Source organism: Rousettus aegyptiacus, unplaced genomic scaffold (genome assembly GCF_014176215.1).
Source record: "Rousettus aegyptiacus isolate mRouAeg1 unplaced genomic scaffold, mRouAeg1.p scaffold_m13_p_9, whole genome shotgun sequence".
Classification (NCBI taxonomy): Eukaryota; Metazoa; Chordata; class Mammalia; order Chiroptera; family Pteropodidae; genus Rousettus; species Rousettus aegyptiacus.
The window spans coordinates 27,999,468-28,018,440 of record NW_023416312.1 but is presented as its reverse complement, the minus strand read 5'-3'; positions in this window follow the sequence as shown (position 1 = coordinate 28,018,440).

Sequence of the window (18,973 nt, the reverse complement as noted above, 5' to 3'; positions counted from 1 at the left end):
CAGTAGCCTACAGCTCTGAGGAACTCTTGGACCTGCCGCTTAGTTGTGAGTTGGGGTATTCTCAAAATAGCCTCAATTCTGCTTGATGACAGGGTCTGGTGGTCTTCTTGCAGTTTATACCCCAGGTATATTGCCTGGGAGGTGCAGAGCTGAGCCTTCTTAGTGGACACCCAGTAACCCTTAGTATCTAGTTCATGTAATAAATCTTTAGTGGCCTGCTTACATTCTATATCTGTTGTGGCAGCTAAGAGTAAGTCATCTACATGTTGTAGAAGAACAGTCTCAGGATGTCTCTGGCAAAAGTTGATGAGGTCCTGGCTCAGAGCATCGTCAAACAATGTGGGGGAGTTCTTGAATCCCTGTGGCAGCCTAGTCCAAGTCAATTGTCCAGAGTACAGTTTATCAGGGTCCTCCCATTCAAAGGCAAATATTGGTTGACCCTCCTTTGCTAGGGGGAGGGTGAAGAAAGTGTCCTTTAAATCAAGTACGATGTATACCTGGTGGCTGGGTGGCAGTTGGCTCAGGAGGGTGTACAAGTTGGGAACAGTGGGGTGTATTGTCTCAACCCACTTGTTTACTTCTCTGAGGTCCTACACTGGCCTATAGTCTTGGGTACCCAGTTTTGAACTGGGAGCAGTGGGGTGCTCCAAGGTGAATGGCAAGGGACCAAGATTCCTTCGTTCAGGAGCCTCTGAGGTCTGTGCTATGCCAGACCTAGCCTTCTGACTGATGGGGTACTGCCTTACTCAGATGGGCTTGGCAGAACTTAGTAAGGTTGCTGATGTGCTGCCAGTCTGGGTGGGTTAGTCTCAGCCCACACCCATGGGATCTTGTGCTGCAGTTCCTTTAACAGTGATGTATCAGGGAAAGAATTGAGAACAGGCTCTTTTAATAAAAGATATTCTTCTGAGAGAGGGCAAGTGAACATTATTGCAGATGGAGTGGCCCCCAGAGTCAGTTCAGTGTGTCCTACTTTAAAAGAGATGGTGGCCCGTAGTTTCTGTAGTAAGTCTCTCCCCAGCAAGGGGTATGGGCATTCAGGCATAACCAGGAACAAATGGGTGATAGTTCCCTTTCCTAAGTCAGTAATTCTGGCTTGGGTTCAAGGGTAAGATTTCCCTTGTCCTGTGGCTCCTTGTATTAAAGTCTTCTCTTTAGATAGGGAGCCTTGGGTATCCTCAAGACTGAATAAGTAGCCTCCATATCTACTAAAAAGTTTACAAGCTTGCCTCTGACTTGTAATGTTACCCTGGGCTCCCGGGAGCTCATAACGTAGGAGCCCCAACCTCCTCATTCTGCATCTTCAAAGAGAATGAGGGGGGTTTTCTTTGCAGAAGCCTGCCCTTTCTTGGGGCAGCTATGCACACTGGTCTTTTTCTAGCCCAATTCTCCTTGGCCCATCATGCATCTTAGGTAGCTGTCTCTGGCCCCTGCCTCTTCCTAATGGCTTCTGGGGTCTATCTTTAAGTGGGGTGGCTGGCAAGCATGACTTTCATTGCGTTGTCTAATTGTTAAACACTCGCTGGGCTATTTCAACTAACTCAGATTTTTTCCTTCAAATCCTTCTATCTTCTGTATCTTCCTTCTAATGTATGGGGCCGACTGACTGACAAAGGCTAGATTCACAGCCTTCCTATTATTAGGGTCCTCCAGATCAATGGGAGTGTACAGCCTATATGACTCTAATAGTCTCTCTAAAAATACAGCTGGCGACTCATCCTTGGCCTGAATGATATTGCTTATCTTAGACAGGTTAATCGGTCCACGAGCTGCAGACTGGAGGCCCTGGAGTAGAAGCTGGCGATACTTTTGGAGAGCATTCTTACCTTGGTCCGTGTTGGGGTCCCAGGATGGACGGGTATTTGGGAACACATGCTGAATCTGAGCTGGATCTGTAAGAGGGCTGCCCGTTTGGCTCTAACACAGCCTTGGCACCCTCTCGCAGGATCTGCTCCTTTTCTTCTGAAGTGAATAAAACCTGCAAGAGCTGCTGGCAGGCATCCCAGGTGGGCTGATAAGTGAAGAAAACAGTCTCTAACAGAGAGGTTAAGCCCTGGGGCTTTTCTGAAAAAAAAAAGAGTCTGAAATTTACAATTATACAGATCACTAGTAGAGAAGGGAAGGTAAACCATGAAGGGCTTCTGGGAATCCCCCTCAAGAGGGGCAACTTGCCGGAGCAGTGCCAGGACTGCTGCCGGCTGCAAAGAGTCTGGGGTCAGGTCTGGGTCTTGTGGGGGATGGTAGACAGTCCCTGCTCGGGTATGGGGAGGGCTCCAGGGGTTCCGCCTCTCTGTGATTGGGGGGCCAGAACAGGTTTCCTGGGGAATAAGGAGGGGGATTTGTGATCTCAGGGTCTTCATGGGGAGCCTATAGAATAGGATAGAGAGACTGAGGGTTGGCGATCTTGGGTTTTTTTCCCCGGACCTCTCAGTCCAGCCAAAAGGACAGCCTGAGGAGGGCATTTTTGGTCGGGTTTGCACTGACAGCTTTTCAAATATTTTGGAGCAGCAGAGACTATGTCGATCCAGACATTTATGTAGGGGGCTTGATCAGGGTGTCCTGGAATGCCATAGACAACACTGCGAACCCAAAAGACAACCTGTAGATTGAGAGAACCCTCAGACGGCCACCCTACACCAAAGGTAGGCCAGTCCAATTGGCAGAATTTCTGGAGATTGAAGGGGGTGACGCAGGACCCATAACCTTGGGCCTGTCACCTGAAGTCTTTGAAATTGTTGAGGCGCCACTGCAGAGGAGTGGGTCTGGAAGAAGTTTAACCCATGGCGGTTGGAACAGTGGTGAAAGAAAATATGGTACCTGTAAAAGTTAAAAAGTTAGAGCAAGGGCCATGCGCTGTCCTGGGGACCAGCCTGGCAGGGCAGTGGCAGCTAAACTAAAGGAGAAAAGAAGAATTAATAGGCCTATGAGGATAAGAAGAATAAAGACATGTGACATTCAGAGAGACTACAAACCTAAAAACAGACACTGGAGTGACAGAAGTGACGGACAAACACACAACAGGCAACAGGCAACAGGCGCCGGCACGAACAGGTCAGGACAGAAACCAGATCAGGATCTGATGTCTCAGTCCTTAACCAGACTAGGGAAGTTGTGCTGTGTCCAGCCTTCCACTAGTTCCTGGGGCCCACAGACAGTTCTAAGCCTAGATTTAAACGTACTCACCGGTGAGACTGACTCAGGTGGCTCGTGACCAATTCTTAGAATTTATCCTCTGGCCTCCTGGGTCGACATTGTTCAGCATCTGGGGCTGACGAACGTCTCTCAGCAGCCGCCCCCTGAACGTGGCCAAGTCTCGCCCAGACCAACCGGGGCCACGGGTCTTGGAGATGCTCCCCTTCTCCTTCAGGGGGGAATCTCACTGGGGCCTCCAAATGTGACATGATCAAATCTAAGACCCACGGAGCCAATTGAGATGAATTGTGAGCCTTTATTAGCCGTCCGGTGACTGACTCTCCACCACACAGGGTCAGAGAATCAGCCCTGAGCTTCCAGAGGGGGCAGTTTATAAAGCCTAGAACCACACCATGGTTTACAAGTAAGCAGATTACCACATTCTGGTTAACATCAAAACAAGTAAGCAGATTACAGAATCAGAAGTTGGCCATTAACATATCTTTGAACAGATTACCACACCCTGGTTAACAGAATCAGAGTAAATCCTTAATGCTGGTTTACTGGAAAATTTTCCAACCTTAACAGTAGCTAAAGGAGTTGGGGTCATGGGCTCCACTGATAGGTTGGGGCTAGGGTAGGAGGCAGTCAGTCATTGCATCAGGTTCTGATGTCAGTCATGGTGTAATTCTGTCTGTTTTCAAGGGAATGCCACTAGGGTCACTCTGCCTTCATGGGTGGAGCTGAATGATGTTATCTTTAGTTTGACCTAAATTCTGTTTCTGTGGTCAACAGACCTGCTGCTTTGATGGTGACCTAAGTGTTTAATCATTGTGGTGGTGCAGTATGCTGACCAATAAGGAAAGAAAAGAAGCAAGTGAGCCTAAGCTCAGTTTGAATCAAGGAGACAAGAGAAAAAGTCTTTGAGAAGTGAAGATTTGTATAGTTACATTCTCAATATTAAAAGAGCTAAGGTTTGCTCACTCACAACTATGTAACCTTTTATATCTGCCTTTGAAATATTTTATTGTAACTTTGGTTAAATAGATAAATAAGTATTGTTTCATAATGATCTGTGATCCTATTTAGTCAAACATCCAAACCTTTTGATATTTTTGACAAACTTCCCAAAACGAAATAAGTGAAGTCTTTTTGACCTTGAACTAACTTCGAGATTTTCCAGAGGGCTCCTGGAACATGCCAAAAAAATTTGTTCTCTCTCCTTTTAAAAAGAGCGATATTAAACTAATGAAGTTTATTTAATTACATGAGAAGCATTATCAAATATGAAGTAATGCAGAACTTTCTTAGGTTATTTATATGAATATATGTTATTAACGTTAAATATTTCAGAAATCATGTGAAATTCTTAAAAATCTAATTCATCTTTGTGTAATGTTATCAGTTTTGATTCAAGTTATCTTAAAATGTGTGTCAAAGAAATTATCAAATTCATTGTCAATCATATTATAAACTCTCATTGGATCTTTAAGTTCTTTCTCTTCATTTTTAAGTTTTTTGTCATTTACAGAAAGCTATTGTTTTACTCTGATGCTTTTGCAAAAATGCTTCATTTTCAGAGATTCCTTAGAAAGGATTCTTACAAATTCAGGTTTCTAATAATTTTCAGTTTGCGCTACCGAATTGTGTAAGAATTTATAGAACTCTAATGGAGAAACTGAATTCCTAAAATTGCTAACAAGATCAAGATCAACAAGAATTTATCACATAAGATTAACTAATGAGGATAATTATAATTTTTATGACTTTTTATTTGAAACATTGCTGATTATTTGATATTTTCTTTTCCAGATTTAGGAAACCCCTCTTAAGCTATCTATAACATGCTGCAATTTGGTTAATTATATCTTTGTAAACAGAATTGAAACTTTTGCCTTTTTTCCCCTACCTTACCCCTTCAGAATTATGAAATTCTTATTGAGTATTCTTATTTGCATGGCAATATTCTTCTTTGCATACATTTAATAAGAATGTGTTCGCCATACAACAGGACACAGTTGGAAATGGTTGTATTACCAAGGTTTCGACTGGAATGTTGTATATGAAGATGTGCATAGAACTAGATATTGCTATTGAGACAAAAAAGGGGTCCATCTATCTGTGCATGTCTAAGCCAAAGAAGAGATACATGCAGGTTTTTGCAGCAAAGAAAGTAAGGTTTACTAGAGAGTTGCAAGTCCCGGAGACACAGGAGGGTTATCGCTCGAAAGCCTGGCTCCCCAGATGTCTCAGGAGTATAGGTTATATAGGGAAAAAACAGTAATCATGGAAACTAAGGGAGTTAGGTTCATGGGTACTACTGATTAAACAATTGGGAGGGGTGTGATAACGGATCATGTCTGATTTTGGAATCAGTCATAGCTCCATCCCATCTGGTCCCATGGTCTGGTCCCCTGGTCTAGTCCCATGGCTGGTAGAGTTGTTGTTCTGCCTCTATGGGCCTGTGGCTGAAATACATCTAAAGCCAAGATATTATCCTTAATCTTTAAGTCCAAGGGAAACCTATTGTTCTCATGATTACAGACTTGAGGCTCTGTTAATCTTATGTCCTGAGGCTTCATGATGAAAGGAGCAGGCATGCAGAGGATAAGGTCTGAAAGAAGCAAGTCATAATGCCATTATCTGGGCAAAACCAGCTTGAATCAGAGGAAAAAAAATCTACATTAGAGAAATGAAATTGCATGAGGTTACAATATGACCAATCAGTTTAAGAAACTAAGTTTACTTTATGGAGTCAGTAAGGCACCTTGGAAAAATAGCCTGGTGCCTTGCTTTACAGAGTTCCCAGTAACCTTACCAAGTGAGTAAGAAAGGTTACTTCCTGGCAGGCCTAGGAACCTTAGGATATTTCTGGAGACCTTGACAAAAGAGGAAATTTATAGGTATTGCGGGCGAAGTCTGATGACAAGATTTTGGCTTGGTTTCCCAGCTTTGAGAGGCTTTTAAGAGTTCAATCCGAGATGGCTTATAAAAAGTTCTGGCAAAGCAAATTTTAAATATCTTTATGGTCAATCACTTTTCTTGCTGCACTTATATAAATAATTGGGCCAAGTTTAATGAGATTAGACTTATTTCGCAAACAAGTTAGCTTGCAAACAAGTGATTATCTTTGGTAGAAATGGGAATAATTATAAAGAGAAAAATTATGTTTTAGTAAATAAATTATAATACACCTTTATGGACATCAGATTCTAGTCATATTCATTGTCTTTGAGGTTTTGTTATCTACCTGAAAACTAGATTGGCTATTGAATTTTTCTTGTTCCTTCAAATATCTGGCTACAACTCTCCAAAGTAACGTTTCCATTTTCTCTCCCCCCACTTTTTTGACTTGGAATCACTGAGAACAAAAACTGTCGTTTTCCCAAAGCTCTGCAAGCTAACACTGTACAACTTCATATAAATTTCAGAGAAAGCACCACAAGAGCTCGTATTTAGACAACCTTTGTTACTATGTGGGCCATTCAGAAAGTTAAGAAGAATACTTGATGACATTCCCAGAGACATTCAAACTACAAACCAGGACTATCTGTCAGGTTGCCACTATCTGCCCTCACTCTATCTAAAGATGCTTTGAGCCCAACATCTAGAAACCTTTTCAACTGACTGCCCTCAGGACTCAAAAACTGAGTTTATAATTTGTGTTAACCATTAACCTTTGCTTTTCTTTTGTTTCACGTTGATGATGTTAAGAAACATCTAAACCTGTTGAGAATTTTTATGAGTTTACTTGAGCCAAATTGACAATAATTGCTGGGAAGCAAAATCTCAACAAATTGAGAAAATGGTCCAGAGAATGGCAGCTTTGCAGCTTGTTTTATACATTAGAATCAAAAGAGGAGACATGAGGATTACATAAAATCCATTGGTGGTAGATTAAGGGGGTGGGAGAAACCACGTGGAGAAATTTTTGAGATTGGATAAAAAGGCAAAATAGAAAAATGCATACTTCTTTTACATTGGTGGGTACAGGATAGTTAATAATTAATATTTACTGCACAGAGATGGTATGGGGGTGGGGGAAACAAGACAACAATGAGGGCTACTGTGCTCTGGTGACCCGTAGTTGTGCCCTGACATTTCAAAGGTATGTTATCTTAGATGTAAAAAGACAACAGACAGGCTCATTTAAGGGAAAGATTGGCCTTTGTCAAGGAAGCCACAAACCTAGGACGTGACTACCTTCCCTGACTTACTCTTAGTTAGGAATTTTAGTATTCAAACAATCCTATGTGGTTCTTTTCAGTCTCTGAGTTTTAAGGCCCACCATACAGGCCTCCCCTGAGCTTGTCAGGTTTAGTATGTGGCTCTTTTGTGGTCTATACATAGAAATGCCTTTTAGTAAATACTTAATCACTTGTACCATATAGGCCTAACTTTGGGAGCCAGCCTGCATCACTATCTCCTGAAATGAGACACAACTCTTTGACTTATTCTCAGGCCCAGGAGACTTGTTCGTGAGATATGGAGCAATGTATTGACTCAGCTTCTGCACTGTGAAACTTCTTGAGAAAGTTTCAAAGGTGAAAATGAAGGGTAGAAGTATATGCCAACCCAAAATTTGCCTCTTGGCATAAGGATTATTTTGAGTTGATTATTTTTGAGAGGCTGTAGACACTGGAGGATTTCTGAAAACAGAGCATATTTTACTCCATTGTAAGAGAAAAATACCTTTATAAGGGAAATACCCATGTGTAAGGGTGTTAGACTCTGTAGCTGGCTGAGGATGACTCGGTCACAAGAAACTCAATGGAAAAGGTACTGACTTAAATTTGCATAACAACTTCCTTATTTACTATGCTTTTCCTGGTAACTTCTCTTACCTGACCTCCCCACTCTCCAATATCTTTGTCTTTAGCTGAAGATAGGATTTAAGGCGGTGGCTTGGGCCATTTCAGATAGTTTTACTCAGTTTTCCTGTGTATCTCCCATATTCACAGGAGGTATACATGCTATTAAATTATTTTTTTCTCCTGTTAATCTGTCTTTTATTACAGGGGGTATTAGCCACGAACCTATAAGGGTAAAGGGAAAATTATTCTTCTACAGTTTCATGTGTATTCTTCCAGTGTTTTTGTAAACAGATACAAACTACAAGCAAATATATATTTGTATCTGACAGGAGATTGTTACACAAAAGATAACATACTGAACAGAGGCATGTGTGTCATTGTTCATTGCAGCATTGTTCACAACAGCCAAAAGGTGAAAAGCATCCACATGTCCATTAACTAATGATAAACAAAATGTATATCCATACAATGGATTATTCAGCTACACAAAGAAATGAAGTTCTGATACATGCTACAGTATGGATCAACCTTGAAAACATGCAAACTGAAATAAGCCAGACACAAAAATTCAAATATTGTATGACTCCACTTATGAGGTAGCTAGAACAAGCAAATTCATAGAGACAGAAAGTAAAATAGAGGTTACCAGGGGCTGGGAAGAGGAGGAACAAGGAGTTATTATTTGATGATTATAGAGTTTCTGTTTGGGGTGATGAAAAAGTTTGGAAATACATAGTGGTGATCATTGCACAACCCTGTGAAAGCAATTAATGCCACTGAATTGTATTCTTAAAACAGTTAAAATGGCAAGTTTTATGTTTATATATATATATATATAATGATTTTTAAAAATACTGTAATATACTAAAAACAATCTAATTGTACACTCTAAATAGGTAACTTGCATGACATGTGAATTACATTTCAATAAAGTTGTTTTTAAAAAAGTAGGGAACTTCCAAATCAGGACATAGACAACTTCTTTGTTATTATTTATTTTAGCTACTATGGTTTGCTAAGCAGTCCTCTAATGCTGAACACTTGTTTTTTTCCCAGTCTTTTGCTATTCTAGACAGTGCTACAGTGAATAACCTTGTACATGCATGTAAGGTATCATGTGAACATACCAAGTCTATTGTCACACTTGTGCATTTTAGTTAATTTGTTAAAGTGAGAATTACTATGTCCAATTATTATGTCTGAGGTTGAGGGATTTTTGTGAGCTTAAGAGCCATTTGTATTTCTTTTTTCTGTGAATTGCCTACCTAATATCTGGCGATGTTCTGCTGGGATAGTTAGTACTTTTAAATCTATCTATTTTTAAAATTTATTTTTCAGTTACAGTTGACATGCAATATTATACTAGTTTCAGATGTAAAACACAGTGATTAGACATTTATATACCTTAGAAAGTGATCACCTTAATAAGTTTGTACCCACCTGACACCATGTGGTTATTACAATACCATACACTATATTCCTTATGCTGCACTTTACATCCTCATGACCATTTTGTAACTGGAAATGAGTACTTTTATGGCAAGCTGACCATGCCTGACCATTTCCTGATCGAATGAGTTAGTTCCTGATTGCACCCCCACCCCCCTTCCTCAGGACTCTCCAGCTGACGCAGCAGTCTGAAAACCTGCTTAAACGATTAAGCCAATTTCCTTATAGTTTGGCAACCAATCAATGGTCTCCTTATGTTCTCCTTCCTTATATGGAATGTCTATAGCTGTGTAGGATTGTGGAAGTACAAGGTTGTATAAAACTGCCCGCCATGTTACAATCGGGGCTCAGCCTTTGGATAAGAATCCACTGAGGTGATGCTGGTATCAATAAACGCTGCTTCCAGCTTATTGCCTCGGTGTCCCATCTCTCTGTTTGAAAATCCCACAACATTTCTTGAGGCTCATCCGAGATTCGGAGACAGCTGTTTTTCACCTCCCTTGTCTTCGGGGACTGGCCCCTGGGATACTGGGAGAAGCGGACTTCACTTGGCATGCCAGTGGACCTATTGTTTGTAGGGGAAGACGACTCTTCCAGCAGACCTGGGCGGTGCCTCTGAGAGCACAACGGAACCCTGAGAGGCACAGTAACCAGCCCTGAAGCACCGCCCGACTGAATGGTAATGACCCGGGTCCCAGGAACAGCCTGTCTGTTAGAGGACACAAGGGGAGTCTGATCAACTCTCGAGGTCACCTGAGTGCTCTACATTTGTTAGAGGAAACCGTGACCTCTCAGGTATATAGGGAGGAGGGTGGAGTGTTTGGTGTGTGATTGTGTGTGACTGAGATGTGGCTTAGCTACAAAGCAAGAGTTGAGCCCCTATCTGTGGTTCCGTGGTGAACTTCATACTGCTTAGGGTAGTGCCACTGGATCTTCATGAGGAGTACCAGTGATCTGAGTCGGGGTTTTATACCAACCCAATTGCTAAGAGGTGCCTGAAAGATCCTCACAAGGGCAATGACCATAGATGGGCGAAGCGAATCTCTGCATGTGCATCACCGACCATGGGTGGCAGGACGGGTGGACAACAGAGTAAACAGAAACCTTTAGGTTGTATGCTTAAGATTATCAAAAAGGGTTATTTAGGAGATTATGCAGTTAAACTCACCCCACAGAAATTCCGCGCCTTTTGTGAGATCGACTGGCCCTCTTTTGGTGTTGGGTGGCGAGCAGAGGGGGCTCTCTATAGGGAAGTCATTGTAAAGGTCTCTCAAGTCATTACTGGCCAACCTGGCCACCCAGACCAATTCCCTTATATCGATTCTTGGGAAGCAATAGTTTGTACTCAACCCCCTTGGTTGAGAGTCTGCCTAGAGGAAATTTTAGGGTCCTCCTAGCCAATATCTTGGCATCCTCCCAAGGCTTGTTGAAGGAAAAGAAGCCTATGTTGTCAGCACTAGGCCAGACCAGGCTCTATTCTGCTAGGCCCCCAAGGTCCTATGGTCCAAATGATAGTTGGAGGGCCAACCTTTTGATTTTATGGTGGACACCAGAGCTGAATACTCAGTTATAACTTGGCCTGTGGGTCCCTTTTCTCAAAGACAAGCTACCATTATGGGAACAACCAGGGGATGAGTCCATCGCCCCTTCCTGCAGCCCCACCAGTGCAATCTAGGACGAGAAATTGTCCACAAATTCCTATATCTGTCCAACTGCCCTGTGGCACTGATGGGATGAGAACTTTTAGGATAACTATAGGCTCAGATTACCTTTAACTCATGTGGCCAAGCAGCCCTAACTTCAGAGGGCCCAGAAGCAAGGATTAGGTCATTTGTGGTTCCCCAAAGAGAAGAGTGGCACGTCTATGGTCTCATAGAAGGGTCCCAACAGGGACCTCAGCTTCCCTTCAAAGTGACTGGAGTGTGGGGCTGGCCCAACACATTCCTTCAGTGTTAGTAGAGTTAAAACCAGGAGCTGAGCCAGCCCACCCAAAACAGCATTTCATCCTCCATAAGGCGCAAGTGGGGATACAAAAACATTTAAAGAGACTTCTGAAGTATGGAATTCTTCTTCCCTGCCAATCATCCTGGAATATACCTCTTTTGCCAGTTCAGAAACCAGGGACCGATGAATACTGGCCAGTCCAAGATTTACAGACAGTCAGCCAGGCAACTGTCACCCTGCACCCTGTCGTCCCCAACCCATATACCCTCCTAGGCCTCATGACTGCTGAGGCAGCCTATTTCACTGTCCGGACCTCAAGGATACATTCTTTTGCATTCACCTGGCTCCTCAAAGTCAGCCAATCTTTGCCTTCCAAGAGGAAAGCCCTGAAAGCAGAGAGAAGGTCCAGTTGACATGGTCATGGCTGCCTCAGGGGTTCAAGAACTCCCCGACCATCTGAGACAGCTCTAGCCTTGGATTGAAAGGTCTTCCTGGTAGACCAGCACAGCCGTATGCTACTCCAGTATGTAAATGACCTCATCTTAACAGGAAAGACCTATGAGGAATGCATGGTAGGAACACATCTACTCAATCTCCTCTGGGAAACAGGTTACAAGCTTTCTAAAAGGAAAGCTCAAATCTGTCACAAAAGAGTCAAATACCTCAGCTTCCACCTGTTGCAGGGACAGTGCCAACTCAGCCCAGAAAGGAAACAAATGGTCTGCTCGATTCCCATCCCTATACCCGGTGACAAGTCTGCAAATTCCTCAGAGCAGCTGGCTTTTGCAGAATGTAGATACCTAATTTCTCCATCCTGGCCAAACCCTTCTATGAAGCCACAAAGGGGGGCGAATGGGAGCCCCTGCTCTGGGAATGTACACAACAGAAGGCCTTTGAGGAAATCAAATGGACACTCACTAACGCCCCCGGACTAGGTCTCCCAGACTTAACTAAATCTTTCTGTACGGACATGAGCACACAGGTGTCGCAGTAGGGGTCTTAACCCAACTGCTAGGATCTTGGCACTGTCCCATGGCTTATCTCTCCAAACATCTTGACTATCACCCAGGCCTGGCCACCCTGCTTGTGAGCACTCGCAGCCATGGCCCTCTTTGTGTCAGTTGCCAACAAACTGACTATGGGCAAGAACCGACAATTGAGTACCACATTCAATAATAACATTACTGGAATACAGTAATATTATTTAGAATATTAGTTAGAATATTGGCTAACTAATGCCCAGATGGTCAGATACCAAGGAATGCTGTGCGAGAATCCATGCATCTACCTAGAGGTAGTACGAACCTTGAACCCAGCCACCTTGCTACCCGTTGGGCCTGGCCAGCCAGACCATGATTGCATTGAAGTTATGGATGGAGTTTTCCAGCTGACTCAACTTGATAGAACAGCCCCTCAAGGCCCCTAATTTAGAATATTACACTGATGATAGTAGCTTTTTAAAGGAAGGAGAATGCCTTGTAGGATATGCTATGGTGACCCTACATTCCACTATTGAGACAAAATCTCTGCCTAGGGGAACCTCGGCACAGAAGTCAGAGCCCATCTCCTTGACCTGCTCCCTTCAGCTGGCAGCAGGAATGTGTGCTAACATATACACTGACTCTAAGTATGCCTTCACCACCCTCCATATACACAGAGCCCTGTACAAAGAGAAGGGTCTAATCAACTCTGGGGGGAAAGACATAAAACATGGAAAGGAAATCCTAGAACTCTTAGGTGCTGCGTGGGCCCCCAAGAAAGTAGCAGTTGTGCACCGCAGAGAATATCAAAAAGGGGATGCCATAATGGCCCGGGGCAATCGCAGGGTAGACCATGTTGCCAAATTGGCTGTGGCGAAGGAGATGGCTAGCCCTACAGCTCTAACTGCTTCCTTGTTTCCCAGTCCCCTAGCTGAATGAGACCCCAAGTACTCATCTCAAGAAGAAGCGTGGTTTAAGACTAAAGAGGGGAGCCTCTTTCCCGGTGGATGGTAGAAGTTCAAAGATGGGAGAATTACAGTCCCTGGGACCCTAGCCCCAGTCTTTGTCAAGCACTTTCAGCAAAGGACTCACCTTGATCACTCTGCCCTAGAAACCACTCTAGGCTGGTACTTCTACCTCCCCTGGCTCTCTAGCATCTCCTGAGCAGTGTGTGAACGGTGCAAAGTCTGTGCCTGCAACAATCCCAGGCAAGGACTGTGTGCCCCGCCGGGGGTCCAAAGTGTCGGTGGCACCCCCTTTGAGGAAACTCGACGTGGACTTCACTGAAAAGTCTTGATCATGGGGCCTCAAGTATTTCTTGGTCTTTGTATGCATCCCTTCCAATTGGATAGAGGCTTCTTCCACCCGTACTGAGAAGGCCCAAGATGTAGCCAGACTGCTCCTCTGAGAAATTGTTCCACGATTTGGCCTACCAATTACCATTGGCTCAGATAACAGGCCAGCTTTTGTAGCAGAAATAGTTCAGCTACTAGCCAAGACTTTAGATATTAAATGGAAATTGCTTACCGCCTATCGACCACAGAGTTTGGGACAGGTGAAATGCATGAAAAGGACCCTTAAGACTCAATTGGAAAAACTACGTCAAGAGACACATTTACATTGGGACGAAGTCCTCCCCATGGCACTATTAAGAATCAGGTTGGCCCCAACAAAGAAGAATAGGTTCTTCCCCTATGAGATCCTGTATGGTTGGCCACCACCCCTCATCAAAGGACTACAAGATGACCTCAAGGAAATAGGTGAATTGACTCTGAGACGACAGCTTCAGGCCCTAGAGACCACCTTCCAGACTCTTAACCAACAGATTAGGGAAAAGCTTCCTGTCTGTTGAACTACTGAAGTTCATTCCTTTAAGCCCAGAGATTCTGTCTGGGTGAACGAATGGAACATTCAGCCCCTAAAAACCCTGTGGACAAGTCCCTTCACTGTCATTTTGTCTACTTCCACTGCGTTAAGGTTGCTGAGATAATGCCCTGGATACAGTAGACTTAAAGCCACAGTTGCAGAGTGGAAATGTGTTCCAGACTCTTCTGAGCCCATCAAGGCAACCTTCTAGAAGAAAACACCGACTGCACCGACAGACCAAGGGTAAGACGTTGACCACACTTTGGTCACACCGGAAGCTGACCAATCTACGCGCGGCAGAAGCCTGAGGACAGTGTCTCATCAGGATGGGACCCTAGTAACCTCTTTAGAGGCTGGTTCTTCACTTTCACTGGCTTTAAGACCTTAGTTGGGATAGTACTACTCTTTCTTGAGGCCTGCCTCATCCTCCCATGTCTATTGCCTCTTGTTTTCTGGTCAACCACCTCCATCATAGAGACTATAGTAGAAAAAAAAACACTGCAGGAAAAGTCTTTATGGTATGGTGGTACCAGCCTCTAAATCAAAAATTAGAAGAAGGAATATGATGCTCTCTGACCCAGTCCTAGATCTGAGCATCAAAGAGGTGAATGTGGCAGGCTGACCCTGCCTGACCATTTCCTGCTCTAATGAGTTAGTTCTTGACTGCACCCCACTCCCATTCCCCACCCCAGGACTCTCCAGCTGACGTGGCAGTCCAAAAAAGTCGTTTAAACAATTAAGCCAGTTTCCTTATAGTTTGGCAGCTAATCAATGTTCTCCTTATGTTTTTCCTTATATGGAATATCTATAGCTGTATAGGAATGCAGAAGTATAAGATGGTATAAAACTGCCCAGCATGTTACAATCAGGGCTCAGCCTTTGGATAATAATCTGCTGAGGTGGTGCTGGCATCAATAAACGCTGCTTCCTGTTTGTAGCCTTGTGTCTCTTCTCTCTGTCCAGAATCCCGCAACATTTCTTAACCCCTTTTATCTTTTTAAGGAGCTTTTATGCATTAGGGAGGTTAGTCCTTTACCTTCAATTAGAATTGCAAATGTTATTCTCAGTTTGTAATTTCTCTTTTGACTTTGTTTTTTTATGCTTAAGTTTTAATTTTTATGTAGTCAAATTTATCAATTTTGTGAGTCATTTATAAAAGGCCATCCCTGCTGCAAAGTTATGAAGGGATTTGCCCATGTTTTCTTCAATTGTTTTTATTATTTCAATTTCTACCTCTAGATATGAGTCATTTGGAGTTTATCCTGGTACATATTGTAAGGCATGGATCCAGCTGTATCTTTTTTCAAATGTCAGGTATCAGCCTTAATTTTGACAACAGTTTTAATAAAAGTCCATATCTACCTTGTGGCTGCCTAACCCTGTCTGGCCATTTCCTGCTCAGGTAAGTTCATTCCTGACTGCTCTTTCCTCTACCTCAAGGACTCTCCAGCTCACATCTGTTGTTTCATGGCTTCCTAATCAATTAACGTTTCCCCTTATCTCTGTAGCTGTGTAGGAATAACAAGACTGTATAAAACTGCCTGTTATGTTACAATCAGGGATTAGCCTTTGGATAGGAATCCGCAGAGCCCATGCTAGCATCAATAAGTGCTGCTTCCTGCGTATAGCCTCGGTGTTCCATCTCTTTCTGTTTGAGAATTCTACAACTTGATCTGAGATTCTACCCTTATTATGTACCCAATTCTGGTATACATTTTATTTCTTGACTCTCTATTATGGTCCCTTTGTCAGTCTGTCTGTTCATACATCAGTATCACAGTTTTAATTAGTAACTTTTAAAAAAGTTATATTTTCATATGTGATCAGGCTATCCTCTTTCATTGCTTTTCCTTTTTAGAGGTATCCTGGCTATCTTTGCTTATTTTTCCATCCTGCATTCTTCCACCAATACTTTATAAACCGTTTAGTTCAGCCTAACATGGAGATAAATACCAAAGGACCAGAATCAAGTCTGCAATGTAATCCATTCCAGTTTATCAAGTCTTTATGCATTTTAAGCAGAAATTGAATACATTATTTGCAATGAAACTGTAAATACAATTTGGTATATAATTTTTTTCCACTTAAGCACTTTCTTATTATTACGGTCTTTTCAAACATAACATTCCATAATTTCCATACCTATTCATCTATTATTGGACACTTTCCATTTTCTCCTATTGTTTCTATTCCTTTTCATTGTGAAAAAGAAAACAAAACAACCCTGTAATGAATTTATATCAGTTTACACTCCAACAAACTAGTGTATTGCAGTATCGACTTTACCACACTTTGCTCATCAGCAACCGATTATCTCAGTCCTTGGAAGGTCTTCTAAAGCATTTTAAGTCATTCAAATGTGGAGTGAGTGGGCTCCATTGTGTTGTGACTATGTGAAACAATACCATTTAGAAAATGCATTTCGTACAAGTTTTCTCCCTCTTGAAATGCTGGTGTGGTCTGCTGAGGAGTAGATTTATTTGTATAATGGCCCAGGTGTCTTGTGGAAGTTAATGATTACTAGCTGCCCTCCAAAAAAACAATTCTGGGGATTTGAATTATGAACAATTACAGGGGTTAATGAAGCTGGAACTGATCAAGGCCCAGTGGCTTAAACAAACAGCAAGAGTCTTGAAGTAAGTTATCAGATATGTTAAGAGAAATGGAAATAATGGGTTAGCCTTGGCACTGAGCAGGAAGAAGGGGCAAAGCTCCTCAATTGTAGAGGCTGAGAAGCTTCAAAGAGAGGGCTGCAAAGCTCTTTAATTTAGTCTGGCACAGGAAGACTGCTTTACCTACCAATACCATTTGTGTGGCTTTCACTGCTGTCCTAGGGGCTAAAGTTCTTCCTTCTGTGCCTGTAACCTTAACCCACAACCCCAGACCTTTGTTGACAGCACAGTCCTCTTCATTTGGGTTTAGTTCCAAGGCTGAACCAATCTGAATGGGACTTCTCCTACTCAAACTTCTGATAAGTTAATCAGAATCCCAAGCTACATTGAGTGGGCAGGGGCTGAGGAATTATATTAGTCTGCTAGGGCTTCCATGACAAAATACCACAGACTGGATGGTATAAACAATAGAAATTTATTTTCTCAGTTCTAGAGGCTGCAAGTCCAAGATAAAGGTGCTATCAATGTTGGTTTCTGCTGAGAGCTCTCTGACAGTACCTAGCATGTTGCCTAGTCCTTTGTAAGTCTCAATAAATATTTGGTGAATTAAAAGACTGAATAATACAAGCTACCCTTTAATGAATATTCATTATGGGCCATGCATTAAGTCCTTTACATGGTTAATTTTATTACTTTATTTTCGATTAATTTTTCTAATTTTTTAGAGGAGGAACCCAAAGTTCAAAAAGGTTAAAACCCTTTCCAAAGCAAAGCGAGGAAGGACAGAGGTGTAATTTGATCCTAAATCTGGATAATCCCAAAACTCGTCCAAATGCTTAATGAAAATGTTAAACCATCTGCTTCAAATTCAACACACAAATCATAAAGAAGGGAGGGAGGTCTAAGGGGGAAATAGAGAAAAATTATGCAGAAGATACTTTTCAAATGTGTCTTAAATTATGTCTGAGTGTTGCCTGGCAGAAAAGGGAGCCATCGCTTTTAGAGAGAAAAAGAACATTAACCAATCATGAAAAATGTTGGAAAAAGGAATGTGTGTATTCAGAAAACTTAACAAGTTCAGTACCTGTGTAAAAGAAGGAAACTTGGAACAAGCTGTAGTAGGGGGCCAGAAGTAACTTGGGTCCAAAATGTAAAGGGTCCTATATGTGAGAGGTCAGCAAACTATGACCCTAGGCCAGATTTGCCCCACACCTTGTTTCTGTAGTCTGTGAGCAGAGAATGATTCTTATAAAGAATTGTTAAAAACAAACAAAAAAAAACCCAACCAGCTGTGACAAAGACTATACATGACTAGCAAAACCTAAAATATTTACAATCTGGCTCTTTTCAGAAAAAGTTTGCCCACCCTTGCAGTATGGCTTGAGAGGTTTAGACTTTATCTTGTAACGGGCAATTGTTGCACTTATTTAGGTAGAGAAAGGATATACAGGTGACTGTTGAATAGTGTGGAGGTTAGGGATGCTGGACCCCACGTAGTTGAAAATCCGGGTATAACTTTTGACTCTCCCAAAACCAAATTACTCAGTGTATAGTTGACTGGAAGCCCTACTTATAACGTAGTTGACTAACACATATTTTGTAGTTGTATGTATTATATAAGGCAGTCTTACAAGAGAGCGTTTTAAAAAATTCAGCCTACTAAATTCGAAGATCTAAGTGGCTTTATTAAGTGATTTATGAATTGGGAAGCATCCCATCTAGCAACTAGAAAATTATTCTGAGGGATTGTACAAAATGGAAGCTTTCTTATAGGAAGCAGGGTGGGGCAAAAGAACTATCAACGAATGAAAAGAAAGGATTATTTTGTGGAGGGGGACACATTTCTTTGGGGGAAGAGAACTGAAAGAGTTTTCATTGTGCAGATTGCCTCTTTCTATGGTGAGAAGGGTGGCATTGGAGAGTCCCCAATTGACAGATTACTTTAGTAGTGCTTGACCAGAAAATTCCAGACTGGGTAATTAAGATTATGTTTCTGGGAGAGGTTGAAACCGCAATTTAAAAAAAAAAAGTTTGTGACCATGCTACCCTGAACAAGACTGATCCCGTCTGATCTCAGGAGCTAAGCAGGGTCGGGCCAAGTTAGTGTTGTGGCGCGATCAATTCTAAGACCGGTGGAGCCAATTGAGATGAATTATGACTCTCTACCACGCAGGGT